The sequence below is a fragment of the Panthera onca genome, chromosome B2, assembly GCF_046562875.1.
Source record: "Panthera onca isolate mPanOnc1 chromosome B2, mPanOnc1 haplotype 2, whole genome shotgun sequence".
In the NCBI taxonomy this organism is placed as follows: domain Eukaryota; kingdom Metazoa; phylum Chordata; class Mammalia; order Carnivora; family Felidae; genus Panthera; species Panthera onca.
This window is the reverse complement of record NC_138343.1, coordinates 38,685,135-38,712,383: the sequence shown is the minus strand read 5'-3', so window position 1 is coordinate 38,712,383 and position 27,249 is coordinate 38,685,135. Positions and strand designations below refer to the sequence as shown.

The following is a 27,249-nucleotide window of genomic DNA, read 5'->3' as shown; positions in this document are numbered from 1 at the left end:
CTCTCCCTCTGCTCCTCTCTCCCACTTGCGTGTTCTTTCTCTCTCTCTCTCTCTCTCCCTCTCTTTCTCTCTCTCTCTCTCTCTCTCTCTGTCTCCCTCCCTCCCTCTCTCCCTCAGAAAACATTTTAGAAAGTGATCTCTCTATTCTGGAAACACAGAATTTTCCCAAACTTTTCACTTTTACCTTATTTTCTGATATTGTAGTCATACAGAGCTGGTCGGCTCTATCAGAGTCTAGGATGGGGCCACAGCTGTTCTTTCCCTTAATCCTTGTCTGTACTTTTCACATGAAACCTACAAAGGCAGTTTTATTAGAGGGAGTTGAATTATTGTCCTGCTCGGGACCAGGAATGGGTTGGTTTCTGCTTCACTCTCCCAAGTCCCTTTGAAAGAAAAGCCAAGGGCTTGATTAAGGAACAGAAAGAATTTTGTAGTCAGTCAATTCCTGCTGCGATAAATCTCTTGGGTGAAGGATGCTAAGGCAGGGACATAAATGACAACAGCCATGCTTCCGCAGTTGACTGGATTATAAAACAAACCACATACTTATGACTGTATGCTCCAAACAATGCATAAAAGAAAGCAGGGAGAGGTGAAGGAAGGGACTAAGAGCTGGTGTGCAAGCAGGAAATCTGCCCTGTCCATTGATGGAGACTGGGACTGTGATTTTCCTTACCCTGATTTTCCTTAAACAAGTCTATTCCACAACCAGTCACTTCTAGCACAGGCTCTGGATTTCAAGTGCCAGGGATAGCATGTTGACTCCGCCCCTGCCAACTCTCTGACCTAGCAAGTTACTCAGCCTCTCTGTGCCATGTTTCCCTGCCTGTAAAATGGGGACAAGAACAGTACCTGTCTCACAGGGTTTTGTGAGAATTAAATACCATAACTATTGTCCAGGGCAAAGAGGCGTGGCCGGCACACAGTGCATCGAATGTGTTGCCTGGAAAGCCTGCTGTTATGTGCCCGATGGCAAGAGAAATGGGGCTGGGGGTGCAAGGCGGTCTGGGGAAGGCTGGGGCAAGTGCCTGGGTAGAGCTAAGAGATCTGATCTTTCCCAGGTCCCCTTGGGCACTTGCCACAGCCCAGTGTTTCTACTTCAATACCACCCTTAGGATCTGGGGATTCCCTGGTAGGAGGCAAAAGCCAGAGAAGTCAATGACATTGGCCTATTGTCCATCGAGTCATGGCATCTCACGTCCCGCTCTGGATGGCTATTTTCTTTACTGCTCTTCATTGGATCTTAGAGATCATTTAGCTCCAGCTCTCCCATTTTAGAGGTGGAGAATGTGAGACCCAGAGAAAGTTAGAGTTGCGCAAGGTCACGCTAAAGAACCATAATCCAGATCCCTCCATCTAACCCTCTGGTGCTCTTTCTCCCACACTCTCCTGCAAGCCCAGGGTCTCTTAACTCTGCATTTGCCAGGCTGGTTCTCCCAGGCTGAAAATTCTGTACCAAGCTAGCCCTGGTGGCCTTGGCCTTCCCTTTGCTGGATGCCTACTGCACCTCAGGCTGTACCAGATAATTTGCCACTGAGTGGCATCCCGGACAGTATTAGAGAAGCTTCTCTGTACACAGGAAGGGACCTGGGAGTCAGATGATTCAATTTGGAATCCAGGGCCATCCATTCAGAGTTTCAAACTCTGGGAGCCATCACGTTAAGTGCCTTTGTTTGTAAAATGGGGATGATGATCTATTTCATGCGATTGTTGTGAGGAACAAGTGAGGTAGCATTTGGGAATGCTCTTTATAGACTGCAAGGCGCCGTGCCAGAACTGGTTTGTGTCCTTTCTCTCCGGGAAGAGACTGCCTTCTCCTTCCCTCTCTTCTCCCTACAGTATTTAGCCGAGTGCTCAGTGGTACATAGAAGATACTCGAGGAGACTGCTCTGTTGATTGAATATGATCTCCCAGGACCCTCTGACCTGTTGATGCATCAGGCACCCAGCCCCAGACCTGGTGTTGGGGCGAGAGGGTAAAGCTGTGCAGGGAGCCTATGGGGCCTGGGGAAGGGGAGGAGTAAACAGAGGGCTTGCAGATGAAAAGTAAACTGGATTTAGAAAACAAACTGGAGCTAATGGCTGTAGGTGGTGTTAGTCATGCTGTTAAGGAATTTGGGAATACATATGCATACTAATAGGGATTTATTTGGGCTGCTACTTACTCCAGCACTTGGGAAGGGAGGAGGGGTGGAGGGCACTGCAGGATTAAAAGGCACCAGACCTTCATCTCCAGAAAGTGCACTCTGGGGTTGGGCCTCAGCTTCTGAGGATCCATGTGCCCGAGTTCTACAAGGCCTGTGGGATAAGCTGGGTGAATGGAGTGCTAAGGATTTAGGAGTGGTTCCCCGCTTCTAGCCTATATGGTAGACTCAGTGGAGGGAGATCTCACGGTCTTAGGAATCCGTGCCCCAGGATCTCTCTTATTCCCCCGGCCCACAAAGTCAGTCTTTAGAGGTGCCATGGGAGACTCTGAGAAGCATCTAGTGCATTCTTGGGATTATGGACTGCACCTCTTGCCTGGGACAGGCTCCACAGTTCCCACCCTGTGACTCCACACACTCAGGCACGTGGCTCTGTCCTACCATCTAATCTGAATCCCTCACTTCTGTTTATACCAGTTTCTTCTCTTTTTCACACTAGAGAGGCTCCTCATAGTCCTTTGCACAGATAGTTCTATCTGTTAGGAGGCCCAGGCCAACTCAACCTTCTTTTCCTCATGCTAAAGGCCTCCCCACTCCAGCCCCTCCTGAGAACTCTTCTGATCAGGAGCTGTGATCCCGCTGAGCAAGTGGGTGTTGGGAGCCAGCCATGTACCCAGAAGGGTGCTGGGGGGGGGGGGAGGGCAGTGGGGAGGTTAGTGTCTAGAGTCCAGCCAGAAAGCCAAGGGATGCAGACAATAGGGTGAAGCTGGTCACGAGTGCTCAGGCGGGCAGGGGAAGATGAGTCATGGCTAGGGGCAGGGGAGCTTGGATAATTCAAGTTGAGGTATTGGAGCTATATTCAAGTGTGTAGTGTGGCCCTGATATGCAGCAGGAGGTGCAAAGCACACCCCTTAGGCACCTGCTAGGAGCTCTCTGGGAAATCATTTGTCTGCCCTTGACTCTCAAACTGAAACAAAGAAAAATGTACCCAGAGCCTTAAATATATTCATGCCCTTTGGCCCAGTAATTCTACTTCCAGGAATCTAGAGCAAACAAAGACACAACAAGAATGTGGGTGGAGAATTTGATACAAAGATGTCCATTGCAGGGTTATTTAGAAGAGTGGAAAATAAATAGCCATTGTTAGAGTGGCTTGTGTACAAGCTTTCTTCCTTGTTCCTCCACCCCTATCCCAGCCATGTGTACCCCTTTGGAAAGTCCTGGCTCTCCTCTGGGGTTCAGCAATCAGTAAAAGCAGGAAGGTGGTTAACACAGCAGTCACCCTCTACCCAGCCCTTCTGGGTTTGCTCGAGCAATCAAAAAACCCACCATCATTGACCTTTCCATCATTGAAGTGGGGTTATCTTCCAGGGGTTTCCCACCATGAGTGGTGATTGCAGACTGGTTTTCTCTCGACCTCCCAAGGTGCATCTGGGTCCCCACCCTGCTCCAATTGCCAAGGTCCCTGGGGAGTTCCCAGAGCTGGGCAGGTCCTTAGAAAGTACACCGTCCAGCCCCTTTGAGGGGAAGGCATTGTCACACTGTTGATTAGTCTAAAAGCCACCTTGAGCATCCAGGCCCAGGGCTCAGTGGTAAGGTAAAGCAGATGCAATTGGAAAAATAAACCCGTTGTCCTCAGAATTACCCAAAATGCAAGAAACGAACCATTCATTTAAATACATTTCATGCATATGCATTAAAAAAAGAGAGAGAGAGAGAAATGATCCAGGTCCAGGGAATATGCATTCCCTTCTCTGGGCTGGGAAAACTTCTTGATGAGGCATTGGGTTCACTTTGCAGCAGGGACTGGGGCATCCTTCCAGCATCTCTGGGGGCTCCGGCCCCTCCCCCATGCCCCCTTAATGCTTTTTTGGTTTCTGAGAGCAGCTCCATTTTGCTCTGGTGCTAGCCTGGTCCTTATCCCTGCGACTAGGGATTTCAGTTCTCTCATGGGTGACTGTCAGGTTAAGGAGATAACCTAGCCCCTTTCTCTTGGGGTAATTCAGAGACTTGAACCTGGAATTCAGTTCCTCCTTCTACTCCCAATGCCCCCTCCCCAGAAGCCCCCACCTGTGGTATGCAAAACCCTCAGGTAAGCAAGGGAGGAAATACTGGCCTTGCCTATCTCCCCCTCTATTGTCCCTCCCCCATCTTCCTCTTTTCACACTCTTCTCCCTATCTGCTACCTCCTTCAAAGCACCTCCAGCCTTCTCCTTCCTCTCTTTCCCATTTCTTCTCCCCTCGTCTATCCCTACCCCAGCTCCGCTTCTCTTTTCTTAACCCAGCACACCCTGATATACCTTGACTTTCATCTTGGCCATGCCCTTCTCCCTGCCCCCCGCCCCCCAGGCTTTCCAGAATCCCTGCAGGGAAGGGTCTATTTTTCAGAGTCTGAAGTAGGCTGATATGGCAGTTTCCCTGGATGCACATGGAGAGGGTGTCCGGAACATGGGGCCTGGGTGCGGGGGGGTTCTGCCAATCTTCACCCACCTGTGTGCATAGGCAGGTAGGAGGCAGGGTCTTATATTACAGATTTATCCAGCTGAGCCAATCCTGGGCTGCAGAGACACAGCCACATGCCACATGTGCCTCCCTGTGGGTATCTGGGACAGGTGCAAGGGAGGCGTTAGCCACTAGGAGAGAAGAGATGGATTGAGACATTTTAACTGCCCCTGGATTAACCAGCTAGAGTGCCAGCAGGAATCTCAAATTTTCATTTCTTTCAGTAGGACAGATACCTCTTGGGAAGCTCAGTAAGGCAGAGCCCAGTCCAGCCTTCCCAGGAACTGGTTGCTGATCCCAGTGGGTAAAGAGGATAACCAAAGGAAGATGAGACCCTGGCCAGACCCTGACCTTCTGATGCTAAGCCCACAGTCAGCCTGGAGTAGGGACTACCTGCCACGTGCCTTGGACAAGTCGCTTTAGACTTCCGGTCCTCAGTGTCCTCCCATGTCAGATGAGGGGTTGCTAGGAGGATCACACAAGGAAAGAGTTGCAAAAGGTGCTGTGCGAACAGCTGGCGCCACCGCACACCTCACGGATCCCTGTGATACTCACGGAAAGTCTAAGCCTGTGTGTGCGCGTGTTCCCGGCGCTCATCTTTCACGGGTCCCCCGCCAGGATGCGGGGCTCGCAGCCGGGCCCCGGGCTGGATGGGCGCGATCCTCCCAGCCCCCACCCCCAGCCCCGGGCCGGCGCGGCGGGTTTGCGTCCTGCAGGCGGCGGGGCTGGAGGCTGCACGGCACGCTCCGCACGTGAGGCGGCAGCACCGGCGCCGGCTGCAGCGGCGCAGCCCCGGCCGCCCGGCCCGCCTTGCGCAGGGGCAGCCCGCGCCACTCGGTCGCCGAGCCCGCCCTCCCGGCTTCCGGGGCTCGCGGCCCGCCCGCCGCCCTCCCGTCTCTCCGTGCGGAGCCCTCTGGCCGGCTCTCGCCGGCTCCAGGCCACCCCCGCGGGCCGCGCGAATCCCTCCGGTTTCGGCGGCGGTGGAGGTCGGCGCGAAAGGGGGTGCGTTGGGCGGCGGGCCCAGCTCCTGCAGCTCCGCCGGCCACCGCTGGGGGCTGCCGCGCCGGAGAGCTCGGCGGGGACTGTGCGCACCGCCCGAGGTTCTCGGGCGCCTCCGGCCGCCGGGCTTTCTCCACCGCCGGCTCCGCGCTGCCTCCGCAGCCGGCCCGGCTCCCTGCCGGATCCGTGCGTGTGATCGTTGTGCGTGTGTGTGTGTGTGTGTGTGTGTGTGTGTGTGTCCGGGTGCGCGCGTGTGCGCGCGCGCGGGGGGCGGTGTGCACGCGGGGAGTGCGGGGGAGTGTGTTTGTGTGTGTGCGTGTGGGTGTGAGTGCCTGGCTCTCTCTCGCTGAGACACACACACACACACACACACACACACACACACACGCACACACACGCACACCCCGGCTGGCTCGCCTGAACTTGAAGACACCCCACATTCCGAGATGCCCGAGGTCCCTGGGAATGCCCCGGGTTCTTCCATCTGGAAAATCCTACCGGCGTCTTCCTAGGGGGGGGATTATCTTATTTTTGGTTTTGGGGGTTTTTTGTTTTTTGTTTTTTGTTTTTTTAATCTGGAAGAGAAGAGAACAAGTTGTGCTTTTCCCTCCGTTCTTTTCGCTAAATGCTGTGGATATAACTGAATAAGCCGCTCAGGGCTCTCCCCGCGTGGACGTCCGAGGCCACCATCTGCCTGCGTTCGCCGGAGCCGGAGGGCTTAGCTCGAGCCTGTCTCGGGCGGGGAAGGATGCGTGGCCGAGCCGGGGAGCCCGGGCGCCCCGCGGAGCCGGCCTCGGAGCCTCCCAGCCAGGGGTAGATGCTGCCTCGCCCAGGTGAGTGGTCGCCTGCCGCCGCGTCTCCGCGATCCATTGGGGCATTTGCGGGGAGCTCGGCGCGGGGCTGAACGCGCCTGGGGGAACCGGGAACTTTGCATCCTTTTCTTTCTCACTTGAGGACTCCCTCACCCGGGCAGTCGTGCGGACACCTCTTTTCGCCCATCCTTATCGCGGGAGGTTTCATTTCTTTTTTTGCCCCGGAGTGGGGGGGGGGGGTGAAACTCTGGCTGGGAGCGGGGAGAATGGGTCCGTGCGAGGCCGGCGAGCAGGAGGGAGAGACGGGAGCCTCAGGTGTACGGCAACGTTCGAAGCAGGAGGAGAACTTTGCCGCCAGACCACTCTGTTGCATCTCCCCACATGCGAGGCCTGGCTCCAGCTCTTGCTGGGGGCTGGGTCGGACGCCAGGGCTCCCTGCGCTCTGTGGGCTGAGTGGGGTGGGGTAGAGCTGGGTGCGGAGGGGTTGATTCGGCGCGGATGGAGGGAAGGCAGGCATCATTGTAGTTTGGCGAGGCAGGTAGGGCAGGCACAGGGCCCTATCCTGGCCTCAGGCAGGGAGATCCGGGGAGATTGTGTGTGTGCAGCTTGGGGCATCAGAATGGCATGATGAAGCAATATGGAAACTGGCATTAGCCGTGCCTGGTTGGTAGGTCTGTCTCCCACCTAGCCCTGCCCTGGTTGTAAGGTTGGCCTGAGCAGGAAGGGGGGAGAGGGATGGACTGCTCTGAGGCCAGCAGTGCTGTGCTCTGCACAGACCCGCGGCAGTGACAGGGAGGTGTCCTGCTCATCTGCCCGTCCCTCACCCCAGTACAAAGGACATAGGCAGCAAGTTCGAGGGAGACGGAGCCCCTGAAAGCCGGAGCCTCAGAAAGAATGAGTAGTGAGCCTGAGCGGAGACTGCGGAGGGACTGAGCCAAGCCAACACCAAGTGCAAGCTGAGAATCACAGACACCACAGACAGACAGACACTTGGTGGGGAGAGGGAGCTGGAGTCATAAGCATGGCTGTAGACGCCGACCCCTGCCTTGCCACAGTGGTGTGTGTGTGTGTGTGTGTGTGTGTGTGTGTGTGTGTGTGTGAAGGGGGTGCGCTGTGGCTGCAATGGGCTGATTGGCCTTGTAGGGCTGGGGGAGGGCACAGGCTGCTTCTCGAAATTGACCCCTGTGGCTGGGGAGGAGCAAGGCTGGGGAGGAAACTGCCAGCTCTGAGCTGTGAAGTTCCAGAGACCCAGGCGGATGGTGGGAGGGAGGTTCTGGGTGGGCTGTTGTCCGTGAACGGGGCCCGGTTTGGAACTCATGGTGGGGAGGCTGAGGTGGGGGACCGGGTGTGTGGGTCCCAGGATCAGGGGAGACTGGGAGTGTGGGTCCCAGTCTTGGGGTTGTGGCCAAGGCTGGTTGCCACCCGTGGCTTCATACAGCCACTGTACAGTGGAGCCTAGCCAGCTTGGCACTTGCGTGTGGGGTACTTTGGAGGCTAGAGGGGGTCAGGGTCACGCAGGGGGGACTGGGAAGCTCGTGTGGGCCTGGTCTTGAACCTGTCAGCCTCCGCGGACCAGGCCAGCTGCCCGGGCCCTTCTGCTGACGCTGGAATGTCGTCTTTCCCTTCTGACTCTGGCTGGGATGCAGAGTTCCGTGTCTTTCCTCCCCTCACATGCGTCTGCTCAGGCCCCCTGCCCAGCCCTCGATTTAGAGTTTCTGGTCTAATTCCTGCCCAGGAATATCATTACTTATCTTCCGGCCCTCTCCCTGGGGAATACAAACAGCAAACTTGGCATTTCGGTCTCAGCCTCTGGCGCTGCTTCTCCGGGAGGAGGTCGGCTCCCAGCTGCGGCTCCTGGCCGGCTGGACCGGGTGCCTGGCAGCGGTGGCTGGGGCTCGGGCTCCCTGCTCCTCCCAGGTGCCAGCTCCTTGCCCGGGCCCAGAAATCTGAGCAGCTGGGGAGTGTGCCCTGAGAGAGGGTGAGCAGGGAGCTTCCGTGAGGGGAGACTGAGGAGGAGGAATTGGATGGGGTGGGAAATGCAGACGAGGTAGGTGGCGCCACTGGGGAAACTGGCTGCCTTTTGGCCACCCAAGCTCTGGTTTGGCTGGAGTGGGAGTCAGCTCTCTTATCTCAGCTGAGGCTCTAAAGTGAAACCAAGCATCCAGGGGTTCTGGCCTCCGCGCGTCAGGCTTGTGGAGTGTCTCCAGCCAGTCTTTCCTCCTTCAGAAAGTCCCCTGGCTGAGGTGGAGATGAGCAGTTATTGGCATCTGGGGCATCCCCATTCTGATGCCAGAGATGTGCAAGTGCACAAGAAAACCAACCAGAGGTAGCCAAGTGGAATTGGACCCTGGACAGAAGCAACAGCAGTGTGGGTGTTTTGCAATTTTTCTTGGGACACCATTGGTGTTTTAGGGTCCAACTGCTTTGAAGGGATAGAGTTGGCATGCAGTGGAAAGCAACCTCCACTTGGAGGGCCTGGGTTCAAACTCTGCCTCTGCCACATCTTTGTTGGCTGACGACTGGAGCCTCCATGTTCTCATTTGGTGAAAGGACATGGTAGCACAATGCCTCGTAGATGTGTGATAACCTCATGTTTGTTCTCATGCCCCCCAAGTCCTGGGTCAGATCTGGAGGAGTGTTTGGTTGGAGGGGGAGGGGACGCTAATACCCCTGGCTTTCCCCACCCACCTATCTGTCTGGACGGTACACTGATCTTTAAAAGACTCCAGGAAACCCTCCAGAAAACTTTGGGAATTGATATTCGGAGAGCAAATTTCACCTCTGGGGCTATGGTACCTGCTTCCCTCTTTCTCACTTGCTCCAGACTTTTACTGCCACGTACATTTGCTCAGGAAGCACAGGCTCTGTGTTTTACAAGTGTCATCTGTCACCCTTTCCTGTCCGAGGCTTGAGTGTGAAATTTCTCCCAGAACCCAGCCCCTCCCTTCTCTTCCCTGACTCTGCCTCTGGCTGCCCCCAGAGTGGCCTCCCCAGGATGGGGTCAGGTGCAGACCCAGTGAATGGGCACGGCTTCTGCTGGGGTGTGTGTAGGGCCTGTGACTGGACCTGGGTCCCGTCAATAGAGTTGGGAAGAGATGCTCAGACCCAGGGTGCATTTAGCAAGGTCTGACTAATGAGCCAACTGGAATAGGACTGGATATGGAGGTGTAACCATAATGAGCATGCCTAAGAAGAGGTGTTGTCAGGGAGCCGGCAGTCAGATATGAAGACAGCGACCAGGAACCATGGCTATGTCCAGCCTGCTCAGAGTGAGGGCAATCAGGAGGGCTCCTTGGAGGAGGTGAGGATTTCAGGAACAGCAAAAGCCCATAGAAGTTCACAGAAGACAGATTTTGTTTTCTCTGAAATTCTTAGAGGTTCCTGGGGATTTGGGAGGCTTCAGGGGTGGGGGTTGTGAGCAAGCAGAATGGATATTCTGAGAATTTCTTAGGCTATCAGGACCAGCTTCCTGAAGCAATATCTTGGTTGCTTATCATGTGCCAGGCACATGCTAAGAGCTTCACATTATTATCTCATTGAATTCTCCCAATTCTATGAAATCACCACTATTCCCACCTCGACCTTACAGATGAGAACACTGAGGTTCAGAGAAGTTGGGACCTGCCTGGTCGCTAGTACGTGACAGAGCGGTCACTCAACTCTCATGTCTGTCTGACTTCAAAGCCCACAGGACCCAGCTTTGCCCTGTGTTCCCTACCCTGGAGCCTTGTGCTTCCTTGCTGATGAATCCTGATGAATCAGGATGTTAATGCTTATGGCGTGCGTGAATGCATTTCGTACATCGCATAATACCCTTAGCACTCAGGGTTATATTTGTGACCCCTTCCTAAGTCACTAAAATGTCAACTGCAATACTTCTTAGGTACGACGGCACTGAAAGTGGACTCTATTGTATCAGCTTCATGTGGGACTAAGATTAACCAATAAGGTGACAGGCCAGCCAGGTGGGCGCTGTGCCTTCTGGGAAGGCAGAAGAGGGACATGTTCTTGACATTGGGTGGGATCAGTGGCAGGCAGCTAGGAAGGGACACACTGACATAGACATCATTTTTGTAACCTGGCAGCCATCAGGGAGGCGTTGGCCCTGGAGTCTACAGAAGCCATTTTCCTTAAGCTGATGTTTCTAGGCCCTCTTTCCACTGCTACTGTCTTCAAGGAGCTTTTTAGACACCTTTTTCCTAATTGCACCCCTGCGTGGATTTTAATACCATGGGTGTACCATAGATCTGTTTATATACCATAGGTGTATCTGTGCTTCATATACAAGAAGTAAACTTTTTTGCACCCCTCCCAAGAACAGATTTTTGCCCCCTTGGGGGCGCTGGTGCCCCCATTGAGAATGCACGTTTTAGAGCTAACAGACCAGGATTAGGAAAAAAACAAAGTGGACTACAATGAGGCTAGAAGAATCCTGGAGATGGTGAGGAGGACAGATTCACTGTGACATGTCGCTACCCCAAGTGTGCTCTGTGCCAGCAGCATCAGCATCTCCAGGGAGCAGACTAGCAATGCAAACCCCATCCTGTCCCAGACCTCCTGAATACACATCTTCATTTTATCAAGAGGGGAGGTGGCTGCCCCCAAGCCCGAGGCTAGTCTTTGAACAGAGGGCCAGAGAAAAAGAGGTGACAAAGCAAAGAGCGGAGACAGCCACGTGCAGGGTCACTGGCTTGTTAAGCCCCTGAGTCCAAATGCAGCAAGCAAGTTTAGGTCCACGCCTGTCTTGAGCTCTCAGTCTTTACTTTGCCAGGTGATCTCCTTGCACTGTAGCTGCAGGCTGTGTAGAAGGTGTAGGGATCCTGAAGAGGAGACACGAGGGTGAGCGAGGCCTTACTTCCAGGCAACAGAAGGTGAGTCACCTTTGATTTGAACAGATCTGGACCCGCTTTCTTGAATACCCCGAAGGGCTGAGGCTAATGGGGATCAGACCAGCCTGAGGGACAGACTGGGACTGTAGAGACAAGACTTAGGTTTTAAACTGTGTCAAGTGGATTAAGTAACTAAATGAGCTCTTCTGTTGTATCAACTTGCATGAGATAGTCTGCCATAGACCCTGGGTCTCCTTGGGGCAGGGGGTTCCTGTATTCACAGGGAAGTCCTGGAACATGAGAGACTGCCACATCCCAAAGTTGGGCTCTTTTAGAGTTCAGTGCATTTATTATTGGCCTGTCCTGTGTCAGCCCACACACTGGCAGGAGCTGAGCCTCAGTCATTCTGCCCAGACTCCATCAATGTGAGAGAAACGTGGAGCCCCTCTCGAGTCCTCTTTCTCTGGGTCATCTCCCCTCAACCCATCCCTCCCCCTACCCAACTTTGATCTAGGCCAGCATGCAGGGGTCTTCCTTCTTGGCTTAACTCAGGTTCCTAATAACCTTCACTGGGATGCAAATCAGTTTGGTCTTCTGATATCCCCGTCTGTAAGACTTACTTCCTATTCCCTGTCCCCAAAGGTGGCACTGTCCTCACCTTCCCCTCCTGATCTAGTGCCTGTTGAGTCAGCTTTAGTGAAATAAACTGGGGGAATGGATTTACTTTGGCCCCCAACTGTGTCTCTGGAGGCTCTTCCTTGAACAACATGGATTTAAACTGTCTAGGTCCACTTGTGTGCGGATTTTTTTCAATAAATATGGTATAGTACTGTAAACATATTCTCTCTTACGATTTTCTTAATAACATTTTCTTTTCTCTAGCTTTACTGCACGAATACAGTACATAATGCATATAACATACAAATATATGTTAATCAGCCATTTATGTTACCGGTAAGGCTTCTGGTCAACAGTAGGCTATTTGTAATTGAGTTTTGGGAGCAGTCAAAAGTTACAGAGAGATTTTGGACTGTATGGAGAGTGGGTGCCCTTAGCCCCCATGTTGTTCAAGGGTCAACTGTAGCTGTAACTAGGCCATGCTGTTACATGACTCTGGTCCCCAAAATGGGTGACATATGGTCACTCAGCCCGCAGGACTTGGAGAAGCTTGAGGAGTGAGTTTGGCTCAGACTCCAGCTTGGGTCTCAGAGTCTGATGAGAGAGAGATTGGGAGCCTCCGGGATGGTGGTAATGAGGGTAAAGGCATGCTTGACTTTCTAAGCTCCTGGAAACATCTGGAAATTCTCAACAAGGTCCATAAGGTGAGGCCCCACCATTCCAAAAAGGTATTGAAGATTCCAGGGTGAGCAAAGTTGATGCTTTGATTCAGTGACCCGCCCCCCATTAATGCAGCCATTGTTACACCCATATAGGTCCTCCTGGGACAGAAAGGAAGGAGCCTAAATGGTGACCTGGGGTCATAGGGTTAAAGGTTAGAGGTCCTCTTACATCACAAGACACCAGGGCTGGGCATGGTGGACAGTGGGGGAGCCTGGAACGAGTTTTCCCTTCGACTCTGCCAGGATCTTGCTCAGTGACTTGGGCAGCCTGTCTCGCTTTCTGTCCTCACCTGTGCGACGGCCTGGGGCTCCTCAAGTGCCTTACAGTCCAGGTATTTGATCCTTTGATTTATAATTCCCGGAACCCGCCTGAGTAAAGATATGTCTGCCGAACCATTCAGGCTCTAGAAGTGACTTGCTCTCCAGCCCCCTTCTCATCCTATTCTCCCAGACAGTGCTGACCTGATGCTTCCCTCAGCTGGGCGCCCCCCGACTGCAGCAGACCTGCCCTGAATCCCGTTACCAGGTTACCGTGTTCGGTTTTGAACAGCCAGCATCCCAGGGCAGCATTGTGCCTGCAAGTGTCTCCCTCTCCCACTCCAACGCATGTGTGCACACACACAATCACACTTGCACTTTATGCACGTGCACACACACCCACAAGCAGACACCCCTATGCACACACTCATTCGTACTCATATTCTTACATACACTCACACATCCTACATGTCCACACACGTATACACACTTCCCCCATACACACGCATGCATAAATGCATGATACGCCCATATACGCTCCCATACTTGTATCTCCAAACACGCATGTGCACCTGCACACACACCTGTGGTACACACATTCGTACACGCTTGCACGCATTCACACATACCCATGCTCTCTCATGTATAGACACATACACACACACTAGCACACACTCCCTTTGTCTATTGCTGCCACTTCTCCTTCAAAGACAGGGACACATGACATCCAGCCCTGCATGGCACTGGCCACTTGACAAAGAGCATTTCCGTGCGCGGTCTCCTGCGGTCCCTGGGCAGAGTGAGGTTTTGCCCTCCTCCCTCTCTGGGAGAGGAGCCAGGCTCAGACCGGGAGGGCCACACAGGTAACAGAACTGGCATGGGAACCCAGACTTGGGATGCCGTGCAAAGGTTCACCATCACAGCAGAGCTGCCATGGCACGCTCACACCCGTCACTGCAGCCCTGGGAGACAGGAGGAGCTGTCTGTCCCTGAGGTCCCGGGAGATGCAGACACTGGGCGACGGAGCTGCACCCTGTCCTCTCCCGGGACAGAGTGTGGCTGTGTCGGTCTGGTCCTGGGAGCTTGGGTTCACATCAGTCTTCCGGCAATAGACAGTGCCGCCCTGCATCAGCCCTGTGGGCCTGGCAGCCCCAGTCCGCCTCCTTTCTACCGAGGTAGGTGCTGTGCAGCAGCGGACTGGGCTGTCTGTGTCCTCAGAGGACAGAGGAAGCCCTCTCCTGGCATTTCTCATAACGCTCGTGAGGGATCAAGGCCTGGTCATCATGAGGGCCTCCGCTGGCTCGCCTGTTTGTGCTCCTGAGACTGTAGGTTCTGTGCTTTGCTGCCTGCCCTGGGAGTGGGGCTTCCTTTCACTGCTTCCAGTGTGCCCCCTCCCGGCTCCCTCAAGCCCTCAGGTCAGCATTTGGTGAGCAGGCCCAGACTCCGTCCCCCAGCCCTCTCCTGGCTGGCTGGTCGGCAGTCCTCACAGATTGTTTAGCTCTGCGAGCAGCTCCTGAACGCCTACTGTGTGCCGCCCAGAGGGCCAGGTGCCGCAGAGATGAATCAGCTCTCCAGCCCGCGTGCGCACGCAGCCCCCTCGCGTCCACCGTCTGAGTCCTCCTCCCGTGCTTTTCTCAGCCCTGCCTGTGGCCTCCGGGACTCGGCAGAGGGGGCTTGGGGGCTCCAGTCTGGCTTGTTTCTAGCGCCTTCCCTCACCTGCATTCCCATCATGTGCATGTGTATGTGTGTGTGTGCGTGCACACGCAGAACTCAGCTGAGGGTCACACGTGATTAACTGCTTGATGTAAAGCCGACTGTGGTGGTGATGATGATGATAGTGGTGGGGACGAAGACCACGTAGGAAATGTCCTCTCACACTGCTTTCCCAGACCCCTCCTCTGACCCATCACTAAGCTGACATCTAACCATCTCACCCAAATGCAGACTGACTGGATGAAGAGATTTGGGGGTCATGGTCCCCATGTAGGGGCAGCTGGCCCTAAAGGGACCATTTAATCTTCCTCCTCTGGGCCTGGTTACTTGCGTCACAGGGGCTGAGCTGGGGAGCAGGGGAAGTGAGGAGAGGCCTCAGAATAGACATAAATCCCGGACCCTCTGTCTGGTCACGGCTTCTAAGCACATGACAGATAAGGGCCATCACTCTGGGCGGGGGAGGAGGATTGCCCAGCCTTCGATGGGCAAGAGTCTGGACGTTGATTGCTGGCAGGGAGGAGCACAGAGAGGTTTGCAATGGGGCAGGCAGGCTCCTGACACTTGAGAAACCTCCAATAGGGAAAATCCTGCTCCTTGTTCTTGGGCAGTTGACGTCAAAGAGGAGGACGGAGCAGATAAACATGGCACATTATATTGGAACACTTAGAGGCTAAACTACAGGGACACGGCATCCTTCTCATGCAGGGATCATGGGGGCCTTGGGACTTCCATTCCCAGGCTTTACACTGTCTCCTGTTTTCCTGGTTGTGTTAACTCTGTCCCTCAGTTTCCTCATCTGCAAAGTGGGGATAATAATAGTGCCCATCACATAGCGTTAGGAAAATTTAACAGATTACTTTATGTAGAGTGCTTGGAGCAGTGCCCAGTACACTGTGAATGCTGTAGAAGTGTGAGCTGTCATTATTCATAGTGGGTATAATGACGGCATTTTCCTAAGCATGGAGAACACTGTAGACCAACTTAACTGATGCTCCTTTCCATAAGCACCCCTTAAATGATACAACAACTTGGGGAATTTCATAATACTCTCCACATGATCCCGTTGGACCCTCCCAACAATCCTACCAGGCAGGCAGGACAGACGTTATGATTATATTGATTTTACGTGAGGGGAAACTGAGGCACCAAGGTTACCAAGTAGTTGCTGGTCCAGTGGGGTTTCCATTCTGCCTTATGGCCGCACTGGGTTCAGTCGTGGGGTCTGGGGAATTTGGTGGGGAGGGTTTGGGTGAAGATGGCCGATGGGCCTGGGACTGGCCCTCCCACCTGGTCTTTACTCATGCCGGGGTCAGATCACTGGGAAGTAATCAGTGTGGGAGGAAGTTCATGTCATGTGCCAGGTCTGCAAGTCTAGCCTGGATCTACACAGCATGGCCCAGGGGAAAGAAGGTTGTGTCTGTACAACAAAGTACCTCAGGGTATGGGAGTCAGTGGCAGGGCCATAGGACATATTATTTGGATTTTTTTGAAAATGTTAAAATGCCCTGGGGTGGGGGTGGAGGTGGGATGTGTGGGAGGCTCTAAGGGGGTTGGGAAACCTAGACAGGGGGACCTTCTGATGGGAGAGAGCCCCTTCATTCAGCCTGGGCCGTATGTGAAGAGAAGGCCAGAGAGAGAAATCCCCCTGAGCCATGATTCCTGCCCATGCCTCCAACACCCATGCCCCAGGGCCCATCCTGCTCCTAGGAAGAGGGACCTTCCATTTGAAGGAGCTGGGAAAGCACCTGTGGCAGGAAAATGAGCCTTGAGCTGGGACACAGGAAGAGAGAATGAAGACTTCTGGTGGGGAGAAACCAGGCCCAGAGGAACACCCAGGAGATATTGTTTCAGGAACCCTGGGGAAGTTGGGTACAGAAATAGATGATGGGGTCAGTGTCTAGGGTAGGACATGGGATGGTGCTGGGGAGTAGGTGTATGACCAGGAGGCAGGGACAGGAATCAGGGAGGCGGTGAAGAGCAGAAGAGGGTCAGGTCAGAGCCCTAGGAGGAGAGCAAGGAGGGGTTGGGAGCCAACTGGGGCCTGGGCCTCTAGGATGCTCCCACCTCAAAGCCAGGGCTTCCTAGAACCAACGCCCCACCCCAGTCCCTCTCTCTTTAGGGGAGAAATCCAGGCCCCAACCCCATTTCCAGGACTATGTCATCAGCTGGGTCCATAAATCTCGTGCCATGCAAATATGGCACATTATTGGGAGGCATCGTGGGTCCCAGCAGCTCTGGATCACCCTGAGCAGGGAGAGAGCAATGGATCATGACTTACAGGGCGGGCTGGTGGGGCACCGGTGGCTGGCCCAGCTTCGGGTGTGAGTAATCTCAGGCCGGGCCACGCTGCTATGCTGCTGCTCGATGGCGCCGGGCTGCTATTTACTGTATATTGGTTTTTAAATTACAGTACAACATTGATTCCCTGCTCTTGACGTTCAGGCCTCACTCGCCGTCCCTGTCTCGCTCCACCTCTCTCTGCCTCTCCTCCTCTTCCTCCATCTGTCTTGTCTCTTTCTCAACTCAGTTTTTAATGCAGAGTATTAGCTTACATTGTATCACAACCCACTAGTATTATGTTTGTATTGCCTTACATTTGTTAGAGTATATATTATATTTGTCCCTTCCGTATACACAACCCTTGATAGTTTTTAAAGCTCAGCTTGTAGCCATGTTTATCTACTTTGGACCCCATGACAGTGAGGAAGTAGGGCAAGCAGAATTGTCTCCATCTAAAGGTGAGGAAACTGGGGCTCAGAGAGGCTAATGGAATGACCAGGTCATGCTTGGATTGAATTATATGATATTATGCCGTCAGGATAATGGCTTCTGTGTATTGAATGCTTACGGTGGACCCGGCATTATTCTAACATAAGCTTTATATGCTGGTTTTATCCCCACATTAATTCTGTGGGGGTGGGCCCTGTTTTTAGCTCATTTTACAAGTGAGGAAACAAAGGCCCAGAGAAGTCAAGTACCTTGCCCAAGGTCACGCAGATAAGAAGGCAGAGCTTGGATTCCAGACCAAGAAGCATGACTCCTGAGCCCACACTCTTATCTGCGATTCAGGCTGTCATATGTTGTGATCCCTGAGTTGGAGATGGCAAGAGGGACGGGGTGAGGTGGCATTCTTGTCTTCATACATCTTCAGTTTCTATAACAGTTTCGCTGCACCCATGGGAAAGACAGGGACCCTTGTGGGAGCTGGGAATGCCCCCAGCTTCGGGGCCATGGACCTGACTGGTAATTTGGGCTGCCGGGTGAGGGCCGAAGAGCAGGCCCAGGGTAGGGGTGGCGGAAGCCCTGGCTAGGGGGCTTGCTGGCTATCTGCCTCCTCCTTTCCTGTGTCCCTGGAAGGAGGCTAATGTCCTGACCTCCATGGGGTCCTGATCGACTCCCTCGTCCTTTGTGTTTTAGCTCCAATCACAGGCAGAGCTGCTTGGGCCCAGGCCCATCTCCAGGCCAGACCTTGCTCCCAAGGGCCCAGCAGGCCAGTGGGTATCAGAGGAGGAGCTGCGGTGATACCTGGGGGCCCTGCATGTTCTGCTGGGTCCAGTCCCCTCCCTGATTGGGGTGGGGGGTCCCTGCTGAGCATTGCCCTCTGCAGCCTGAGACTCCCATCTGAGCAGAAGTTTGGAAGGTGTACCCGGCTTTACTCTGGACTGCGGCGAGGGGCCCTTCCTCTCCAGACTCCTCACAGTCTCTGCCTCCTACCTCCATCCTGAGGAGATAGAGCCATGGTTTGAGTCTGGGTCACGTGACGCAGCTTGCTGTGGCCGGGAAGCTCATCTCACTGTCTCCACTCTCTTTTCATGGGGGAAAAGGAGACAGGTGCTCTGGGACAAGCAGGAATCCCCTCTGCCTTCTGCACCTGAGTGGCCCCCACTGGGGGCAGGGAGGAAGGAGGGTGAGCAGTGAGGCCTGAGCCTGAGGGTGTAGCTGGGGCCGGGCTTCCTGGAAATAAGCTATCTCAGGGCACACAGCCTGCACATCTGCATTTCCATGGGCCTGCTGTGAAGCGGGGCTTTGGGTGCCCGGGCTCCCTTGCCAGGATCCCTAACATCTGCCCTTGCTCAGGGGCCTCTAGCAGAGAAAATGTAAAGTATAAGGTAAAGGGACCCTTGCCCTCCTTCCCACGGGCTCAGAATCATCAATTCACACCCCATGGGAACATAAACTGGGTATATCATTCAGAGGGGTGATGCATTTTTTTTGTTTTTCTTATCACTTGCTACTATTTATGGGGCACTTTTTTTTTTTAAGTTTATTTATTTTTGAGAGAGAGTGTGTGCACGGGAGCAGGTGAGGGGCAGAGAGAGAGGGAGGGAGGGAATCCCAAGCAGGCTCTGCGCTATCAGTCTGTGAGTGTGAGCGCAATGCGGGGCTCAATCTCAGGAACCCTGAGATCATGACCTGAGCTGAAATCAAGTCTGATGCTTAACGGACTGAGCCACCCAGGGGCTCAGTTGTCCAGTTCTCCAGTTGACAACAAGTTGTCCCCTATTGACTACTTGTTATGTGAGAGGAAGTCTTAGGACAGTGATTGAGGCCCAGGGGCCAGACAGGCTGGGTTCAAATCTCAGTGATTGCACCTATGTGCTGTGTGTCCTCAGGCAGGTCAGTTCTCTCTGAGCCCAATTGCATCCTCTGTAAAATGGGGCTCATGCCAGCACCTGACCTCCAAGGTTGTGGCTAGTATGGAATGAGTGATTATCTACAAAGTGTGACAGCATCCGCCTGGGGTGTGTCCTAGACCAGTGTTTGCTGGTGCTGTGATTTACATGCCTTCTCTCCTTACTACCTTTGCCAAGTAGATATTACCTCTCTCTGTGCAGAGTGGAAATGGAGGCTCAGAATAGCAAAGGGGCTGTTTGCCCTGGACCGAGGGGGTTCCCAGGATGCAGGACTTTCAGTTTGAAAACTAGGGAAGTCCCAGGCCAGCTGAGATGAGTCCCAGGTCCTGCAGAAACCATATGGCTGAGCCAGGATTTAAGCCCAATTGTGTCTGATCCCCACTGCCCTTAACCACCACTCCAGACTCCCTTGGAGACAGTGCCTCTCTTAGCTGCCCACATTTGCTGAGCCCCGGCAGGCTTTAGAGACAGTCTCCTGTTTTCTCCTCACAAAACCTTGTGAATTAGATCATCTTCTCCAAAGTGTACCAAAGAGGAAACTGCGACAGACCCAGAGAGGTAAAGTAACTCGCTCAGCAACTAAATAAAAGTATTGAGGAAGACAGTGACAAGAGTCTATAAATTCTGAATGAGGTTCAGGAAAGTGGCCTGGGCCCCTAGCAGGCAGCCAGGAAGGGGCTGAGCAGGATTCAAGCCCAGGCTATCCAGTGCCAGGGCCCTATGCTCTGCTACACCTCCCCTTGTATCTTTTCCCACTTCCTCTCCATGGTACATGGTCTCGTTTCTTCATCCCAGGAGCCTGTGGAACAGACAGGGTAAGTACTTTTATCCCTGTTTACAGGGCAGAAAACGGAAGTTCAGAGAGGTCAAGTTACCTAGCTAACATCACATAGCTTGTGAGTGGCAAAAGCGGGGTGAGGTTTCATCGGGTTCTCGGCTGGCACTTGCTGTGGTTTCCTTGTTCAATAAGTGGGAGGAGGCCCCCCAGCTGAGCTCAGTCCGGTTCAAATTCCTAGAAGGCAGGAGGTCTTGGTGATCACTGCGTCCCACGTGCAGAGGGCTGGTTCCTTCCCATGCTTGGGCTCTGGGATGCCATCTGATCCCCCTGGCAGGTAGAGGAGGTGGCCACTGCAGGGTGGACATTCTGTCAGCCACACAGCTCCCTCCTCCCACCAGCTGGGGACTGACTGCCGAACGAGCTGTGTTTTCCCGGAAGGGCAGCGAAAGCTCTATTAATGCCAGGCTTGCTTCTGAAGCAACTAAATAAAAGTATTGGGGAAGACAGTGACAAGAGTCTATAAATTCTGAATGATGTTCAGGAAAGTGGCCTGGGCCCCTCGCGCCCATAAAACCCAGGCAGCCTGCTGGGTCGGGGGTGATTTATGGGGCCCTTCGTCTGCCTTGGGGTCACCTGCCCATCAAGCTTCCCACTTGTGAGGTACTTTTCTTTTTAACCTCCAAGCCCTTTTCATAGTTCTCGGCATTTTGTGGTTGTCCTTGAGCCACTCATAGGGACAGATTACTCCCCCACTTAACAGATGGAGAAACTGAGGCATGGAGTGGGTTGGTGAATAGCCTAGGCACACCTAGTGACCCAGGTCCCTGGACTGTGTCCCAGTAAGTTCTTACTAACATTTATACTGATGAGCCCTTAATTCCCTGCCAGGAATTGTTCTAAGCACTCTATATTTATTAACTCATTTAACCCTCGCAACCACCTTGGGACTTAGGACTATTGTCCCTGAGGTTTCTATTTTATTGTGAGGAAACAGAGGCAGAGAGAGTTTACATAACTAGCCCAGGACCACACAGCTGGGACTTTGCAGAGCCAGGATTTGGACCCACACCCTTACCCCTCATGCTGTTAGCAAAACAAAGACAGAATGGCCTGTGGCAGTGAGGAGGGGTCCCTGCTGTCCCTGGAGGACCTGGCTGGCTGCCTCTGCCCGGGGAGGGGGGGGGTGCTCCCCTGTGAGCTCTGGGTGCTCTGTGCTCTGGGCAGCTTCAGCGCCGCTAAGCAGAGACCTTCCTAAAGGAGCAGTGGGGGCTGGCAGGTGCTCTGAAGGGCGGTGCAGAAGTGCCATGGAAAAAGCCCTGGGCTGGGAGTCTGGAAGCTCGGATCCCTGGCCCCAGCTCTGCCACCCTCTGGCCACGGCACCTGGGTGACCCCACTGAGCCTCCCGCCCCTTCACCCCTGCCCTCCTCTAATCTGGACAGAGGCGGGGTGACGCAGGGTTGGGGGCCCACTTGGTGGTGGCGATGGCAGCAGATGGAGGTACATGCAAGCTCCAGTGCCAGCCCCAGCCCCACCCTCCCTGCAGAAACCCGAGCAGCAGCCGGTGCCCAAACTGCCAGTTAAAAACCCGGGCTATTTAAAGTGTCTGGCACTGCCTGGAACCTTGAGGCTCTGCTATTTCAGGAGGGGTCTGGGCTGGGGCCACCTCCCTCCCCATTGCCCTGCCTAACGGGGTTTGGTGGCAGTGCGGGGGGAGGGGACAGGCTTGGCCACCGCCGGTTATCTGTGGCGCTGCTGCCCCATCAGGTGTTCATCCACGAGGACGGGGTGAGGGGCTTTGCTGGGGGCCGTTGGGGTGCAGCATCCTCTTCTGGCCAAGGTCTGTGAAACCCCAGCTCTGGAGGAGAAAGTGAGCAGAGGGGCTTCTCCTGGTTTCTTCCCTTCTATGAAATTCTTCAGGATGCTGCCGGCCTGGCCTGGCGGGCCTTCATTCAACTCATTTGCAGATAACAGATGTTTCCAGAGCACCTCATATTGGTCAGCTGCTGGGCTGTATGGGTAAGCTAGACCTGGTCCCTGCCCTCAAGGTGCTCCCCTCCCAGCAGGGGAGGCTGAGAGGTAAACAGGCCATTAAAATACACAGAGCTCCACTGGAAGTGAGGAACCCAGAGAGCTTCCTGGAGGAGGCAATTCTCTCTAGCTCCACTGCAGCTGCCTTTCCCTAAATGGCTGCAATAGCCTCCTGAGGGCCCCCAGACCCCCCTAGCCCACCCTCAGAGGGATCTTGCTGAAGCCCACCCTTGCAGGCCTTGCTGAAGACTCATTGCCCTCAGGATAAAACCCTCACTCATTAGGTAGCCTGCAAGGCACTGGTCCCATCAGCTTCTTTCCCCGGGGTGCGCCCACCCCCATACTGGACTTACACAATTCCCAGAGCGTGTCGTGCACTTTCCCACCTCTGGGTCCCCTGCCTGGGATACCATTTCTCCACACCCTGCTTGGCTGGATCCTTCTCACCCGGCAGGTGTCTCCTGACATATTGTCCCCTGGGGGGTGGCCTGACCACCCAGTCTAAAGTTGGCCCTTTGCTCTGCTCTCACTCAGGGCACCTTTGTTTTTTTTCCATATCCTTTTCTCTACTTGGTATTTGCTTGCTTGTTTATTGCTTCTCTCTTGCAGCCTGTGAACAACCTGAGGGCCACAGACCGCCAGACCGTGGGTCACGTTGCAGTGCTTACTGGCTGTGTGACCCTGGGGAAGTCGCTTCCCCTCTCTGTGTCCCCATTTCCCCATGTGTAGGTGGGGGAAACAATAGTACCTACCCCACAGAGGTGTTATTCTAGTTTAATGAGTTAGTATGTGTAAAACACTCAATATTAGCTATCATTATTATTTTTATATCCAGTGCTTAGAACAGTGTCCAACTCAATGAATATTTAACGATTGGATGAGACACCTGGGCTGAATGTTCAAGGGAGTAGGTCGGGGTTGGTTAAAGGGAGAATAGCGGATGTCAGTCCTGGCTGCACACTGAAGCCACCTGGGGGCTTTAAAAACCAGTGATGCCTCAGCCCCATTCCCAAGACTGTCTGATTTAATTGTTCTGGGTGTGGCCCGGCCATTGGAGTTTTCAAGCCCTCCTGGGATTCTTATTATAAGGTTGAGGACGTCAGAGAAAGGGAGAGGCAGGCATTCATGGCAGCAAGAACACCTGCAGCTGGGAAGGGCTTGCAGGGAGAAGAGGGGTATAGTATGGAGAGAGACCAGGGACAGGGGAGTTGAATGTTTCCCAGGAAGGGAAGGCCAAGCCAGGAAGGTCCCCACATGCCATACTGAGGAGCTCAGGTTAGGCTTGGTGGGGAAGTCCGTGGGGAGGCAGGAAGGCTTTTAAGCTGGGAATGACACGGTCCGATTTGCCTGTAAGGAAATTGGCTTGGGTGGATGTGTGGAGGATGGATTCCCAGGAGTGAAATTGAAGGCACGCAGATCAGAGTGCAGAGGCCTTCCTGCCACTGCGAGAGCAGTTCGGGGCCCGGCTTGTACAGGGATGGCAACTTGCTTGTCCCCCGTTTAATGACTTAATCCTCCTTGGCATGTCTGAATGGCGAAATCTGGTCAGTGCAGGACTCCTGCATGCCATCCGGCCCCCAGCTGCAGCCCACATGGATGTAGCCCAGGCCGGTGTAAACCCCATAATGTCCTGACCAGGGGAGGGCTTTTCTGTCTGCATTGCAAGCCAGGCTCCCAAGTCATAATGAAAATTCTGTATTCCGCAGCCCACTAGCCCCCAAGCTGGTTGTTCCCACTGGGAAACCCCTCCCAGGCCTGGTTCCCCCTCCTCCTCCATGATGCCCTCCCAGTCTGCCATCTGAATATACCAGTTTTTGCCCAGGTTCCGGGTTGGTCCACCCTCGAAGCAACAGACTCCATCCTCAGGGCCTTCTTGCCCTGCATCAGCTTGAAGGCTTGCTCAATCTTCCCCTCCCCTGGCTTGCAGGGGGAGGTCACACTTCCCCTGGCCACCAAGCTGTTCCCATCTATGTGTTCCGTTGACCCCCTGCACATGGATGTGGGTCCCAGAGCTGCCTTTGATGGCAGGACCCTTGATAAAGTGACCCATGTCCTTCCCACTGTACCACACTAAACCACCCAGTGTAGATGGGTGTTCCAACCCGGCTCTGCTACTCACTGGCTGTGTGATCTTGGGCAAGTCATTTGACCTCCCTGTGCCTCACTTTCCTGGTCCATAAAAATGGGGCAAAAGCTCACAAACAGTCCAGGACCACCAGCCATGCGCATGGGTTTGGACCGGCCATCCAGTCCGGAGGATACAATAGACTTTATTTACCACCATGTTTCTTAGCGTTAGGGGAGGATTCGGGACAGGACAGGAAATAAAGCATCTTCATTTTCATCTCGTGGGAGGCCCCGCAGCTGCCCACGTGAACAACTTTTTTTACCCCACACCCACATGGGGCATGTCAGCTGCCGTGGCTGAGAGCTGAGACGCATGTGAGTCTCCTTGCTACAGAAAAGCTGCAGCCTCAATTTCCCACCATCTGTATACCGTCTTAGAGATCCAAGTCCTGCCTGCCTGCCGGCTCACAGTTCCCCAGTCTCAGTGGATCAAGGGTTTCACAGTACGTGTGCAGACACCACACAATGGGTGTGCCTTACCTGTACTGGGGAAGGACAGCCCAGGCCGTCAGCAAGCCTCTATAACATTTCTCATAGGACGGGACAGTCAGGAGACGACTGTCAACTACAAAGGCAAGAGCTGGATTTATAAAAGACAGAGGAGATGGGGAAAATCTGCAGAGCACCCAGGAATGGTGAATCTTGTTTCCACATTTGGGGGGGGGGTTCAACTGATCAGCTGGCAGCTGGCAGAGCAGTTAGTCGGGGCACTTCTGTTCCTGAGCAGACCGTCTAAGGGCATCAAAGAACATAGTGGCAGTTGTTAGGGATTTTCCAGAAGAACTCCGAGAGTTCACATGGGTGGGGGCAGAGTCTCTGGGGCAGTTCTGCCAGGCCCCCTCACCAGCACCTCCACCTTAGCCAGGCCAGTCTGCACTTTCCTCATCATGGGCCGTGGTGGGGTTAAATGCATCAAGGCACACAAAGTCCTCAAAACAGTGAGGAGTGTGTGTTCACGTGGAAATAAGTGCACAATGAATGTTTAGGAAGTTCCACTTAGTATTATTTTTTCTCTCCTTGGGTTCCATCTCTTTGGCCTCTCCAGCTGCCATTGCCTGATGTCTCATATCTCTTCTGGAACTGAGATCTGAAGGGGAGAGGAGGAAGATGGGGACCCAGAGAGGAAGCCAAAGGCAAGACGGCTTTGGAATAGCTGGCTTTAAGCAATAAAGTGGTCTGGTTCCTCCCTTGGAGCTCTTTAGGACCTAGAGTTGAGAATTTCTTTTGTCTCCTTTTAGTCAAGGCAGCATCAACCAGAAGCTCCCACCACCTCCCATAATTTCATCCAGTTGGCCAGCATAGGCTGTGTCCACCATTTTGTTTTTCCTCTCAGTGGTGGAGGATAACTAAAAGCCCAAAACCCAGATAAAGAGTGTCCTGCTCTTTTCCTGTGGGGACGTGGGGACAAGGACCGGGTAGCAGGAGGCTGTTCCCTTCTTGAGTGTCTTCCCTCTCTGCTTCCTCTTCTCTAGGAGGCCAGGTGGGCTAAGGGACGGGGTCTCAGAGGCTGACTGTGGAGCCTGTCTGTCCTAGGGATTTGCAGTATGGCCTTGATCAAGAGGGTGTCCTCTCTGACCCTCTTCTGTTTTCTCATCCTTAAAGCTGGGAGATGGAAGAACTCACACATAATATCCTAAGAGCTCTGGGGTACAGTGCCTGCCTCTTTCTACTGTAAGCATACTCTTTGTGTTTCTCTTTAAGGCCACTCTCAAAGGTCATGATCCCAAAGTTTGGCTGGAATAGAAGTGTTAGGGGGTTCTATAGTGATTTTTCTCTGGTGCCAAATCCTCTGTCAGGTGGCCCTGGCTGTTAAACATCCTGCCTTGGGGCAGGAAGAGCTGTGCTCCCTTTGACTATGGGTCAGGAACTTTTCTTAGAGTTGCGGAAGGCTAGAAACTCCAGATCCCCCTTCAGGCGTTCACCTGAACAGACAGGTGCCATGATGATGTGTGTCTGAGTCCACGTCTCATATGGTTAGAGCTTTGATCTCAGGGCTGCCTGTTTCTATCATTGCACACAGCACCCGGCATGGCCACGCACGTGGAGGCTGTGCTTTACGAAGATTCAGACGCTTCTGTGATGTTGAGCACTGCTGTGATGGAGGGGATGGTAGTGGAGGAGGTCGGGATGATCATGGGGATGGACATTACAATCACAGTGCTGGTGGAGATGGTCATTGTGGACATGCTGTAGGGAAAGGCTGGGGAGATAGGTAGGGCATCAGAGGCAGTGAAGAAGCATTTTTGCTAGGAGAAATGGGAAGGCATTGAAGCATTGTAATTTAAGGGAAGGGGGACCAGATTTACATTTTGAAAAGCTCACTGTAATTGCATGGTGGAAAGCTGCTTGGGGGATAGTGGGGGTCGGGGGACGCAGTCTACTGAGGAGGCCACTGGAATAGTACAGGAGAGGGAGAAGGGTCGCTTGGACTGGGGTGGTAGCAGTGAGACAGAGAGAAGTGGACAGATCCTGGAGCTGCTTAGGTGATGAAATCAATAGGATGTGGTGATGGTCACATGATACCTTGATCAGATTCAGGGAGCTGTGAGTGGGAAGGTTGCATCAGAGATGAACCTTACGTTTGATTAATAAACGCCATGGGACCAGGAACTTTGTCTTACCTACCTGTATCCCCAGGCCCTCAGGCAGCAGCTCACACAAGGTAGGCCCTAAGTGATTGTTGGTTGCATGACTATTGCTGTTGACTCTTGGTCATGACCATGATGGAAAGTGTATATTGTAATTTTGGCTCCTGTGTCCCACCACGGGACACCAGATGCTCTTGGAGCTGGCCAGCAGATGATTAATGGCCATGGGGCTGGACCTCAGAATCAGATACATCTGAATTTGAATCCTAAGACCTTCCTTTACTGGCTGTGTGATTTTGGGAAAGTTACATAACTTCCCTAGGCCTCTGTATATTCACCTTTCCCTGAGCCTCAATATGTTCACCCAGCAAATGGGGATTAAAAGAGATCTTACCTCGCAGAGCGGTTCCACTGATTAAATGAAATGAGGTCCTATAATAAGATAATGTTGTACAGCACCCAGCCCAGCTCCTGGACCACGGTTGCTAAGTGTGATGG

General features: G+C 53.6%; 1 protein-coding gene across 1 annotated transcript in view; it reads left to right on the top strand.

The window, feature by feature from the left end:
* Positions 1 to 5,200: 5,200 nt before the first annotated feature.
* The window catches only part of LRFN2 (leucine rich repeat and fibronectin type III domain containing 2), a 183,442-nt gene continuing 161,393 nt past the window's right edge, over positions 5,201 to 27,249 (top strand). Inside the window, exon 1 of the mRNA XM_060615422.3 lies at positions 5,201 to 6,477. The gene's annotated coding sequence lies outside the window, so the exon portion shown is untranslated. The remainder of the gene's footprint in view (positions 6,478 to 27,249) is intronic.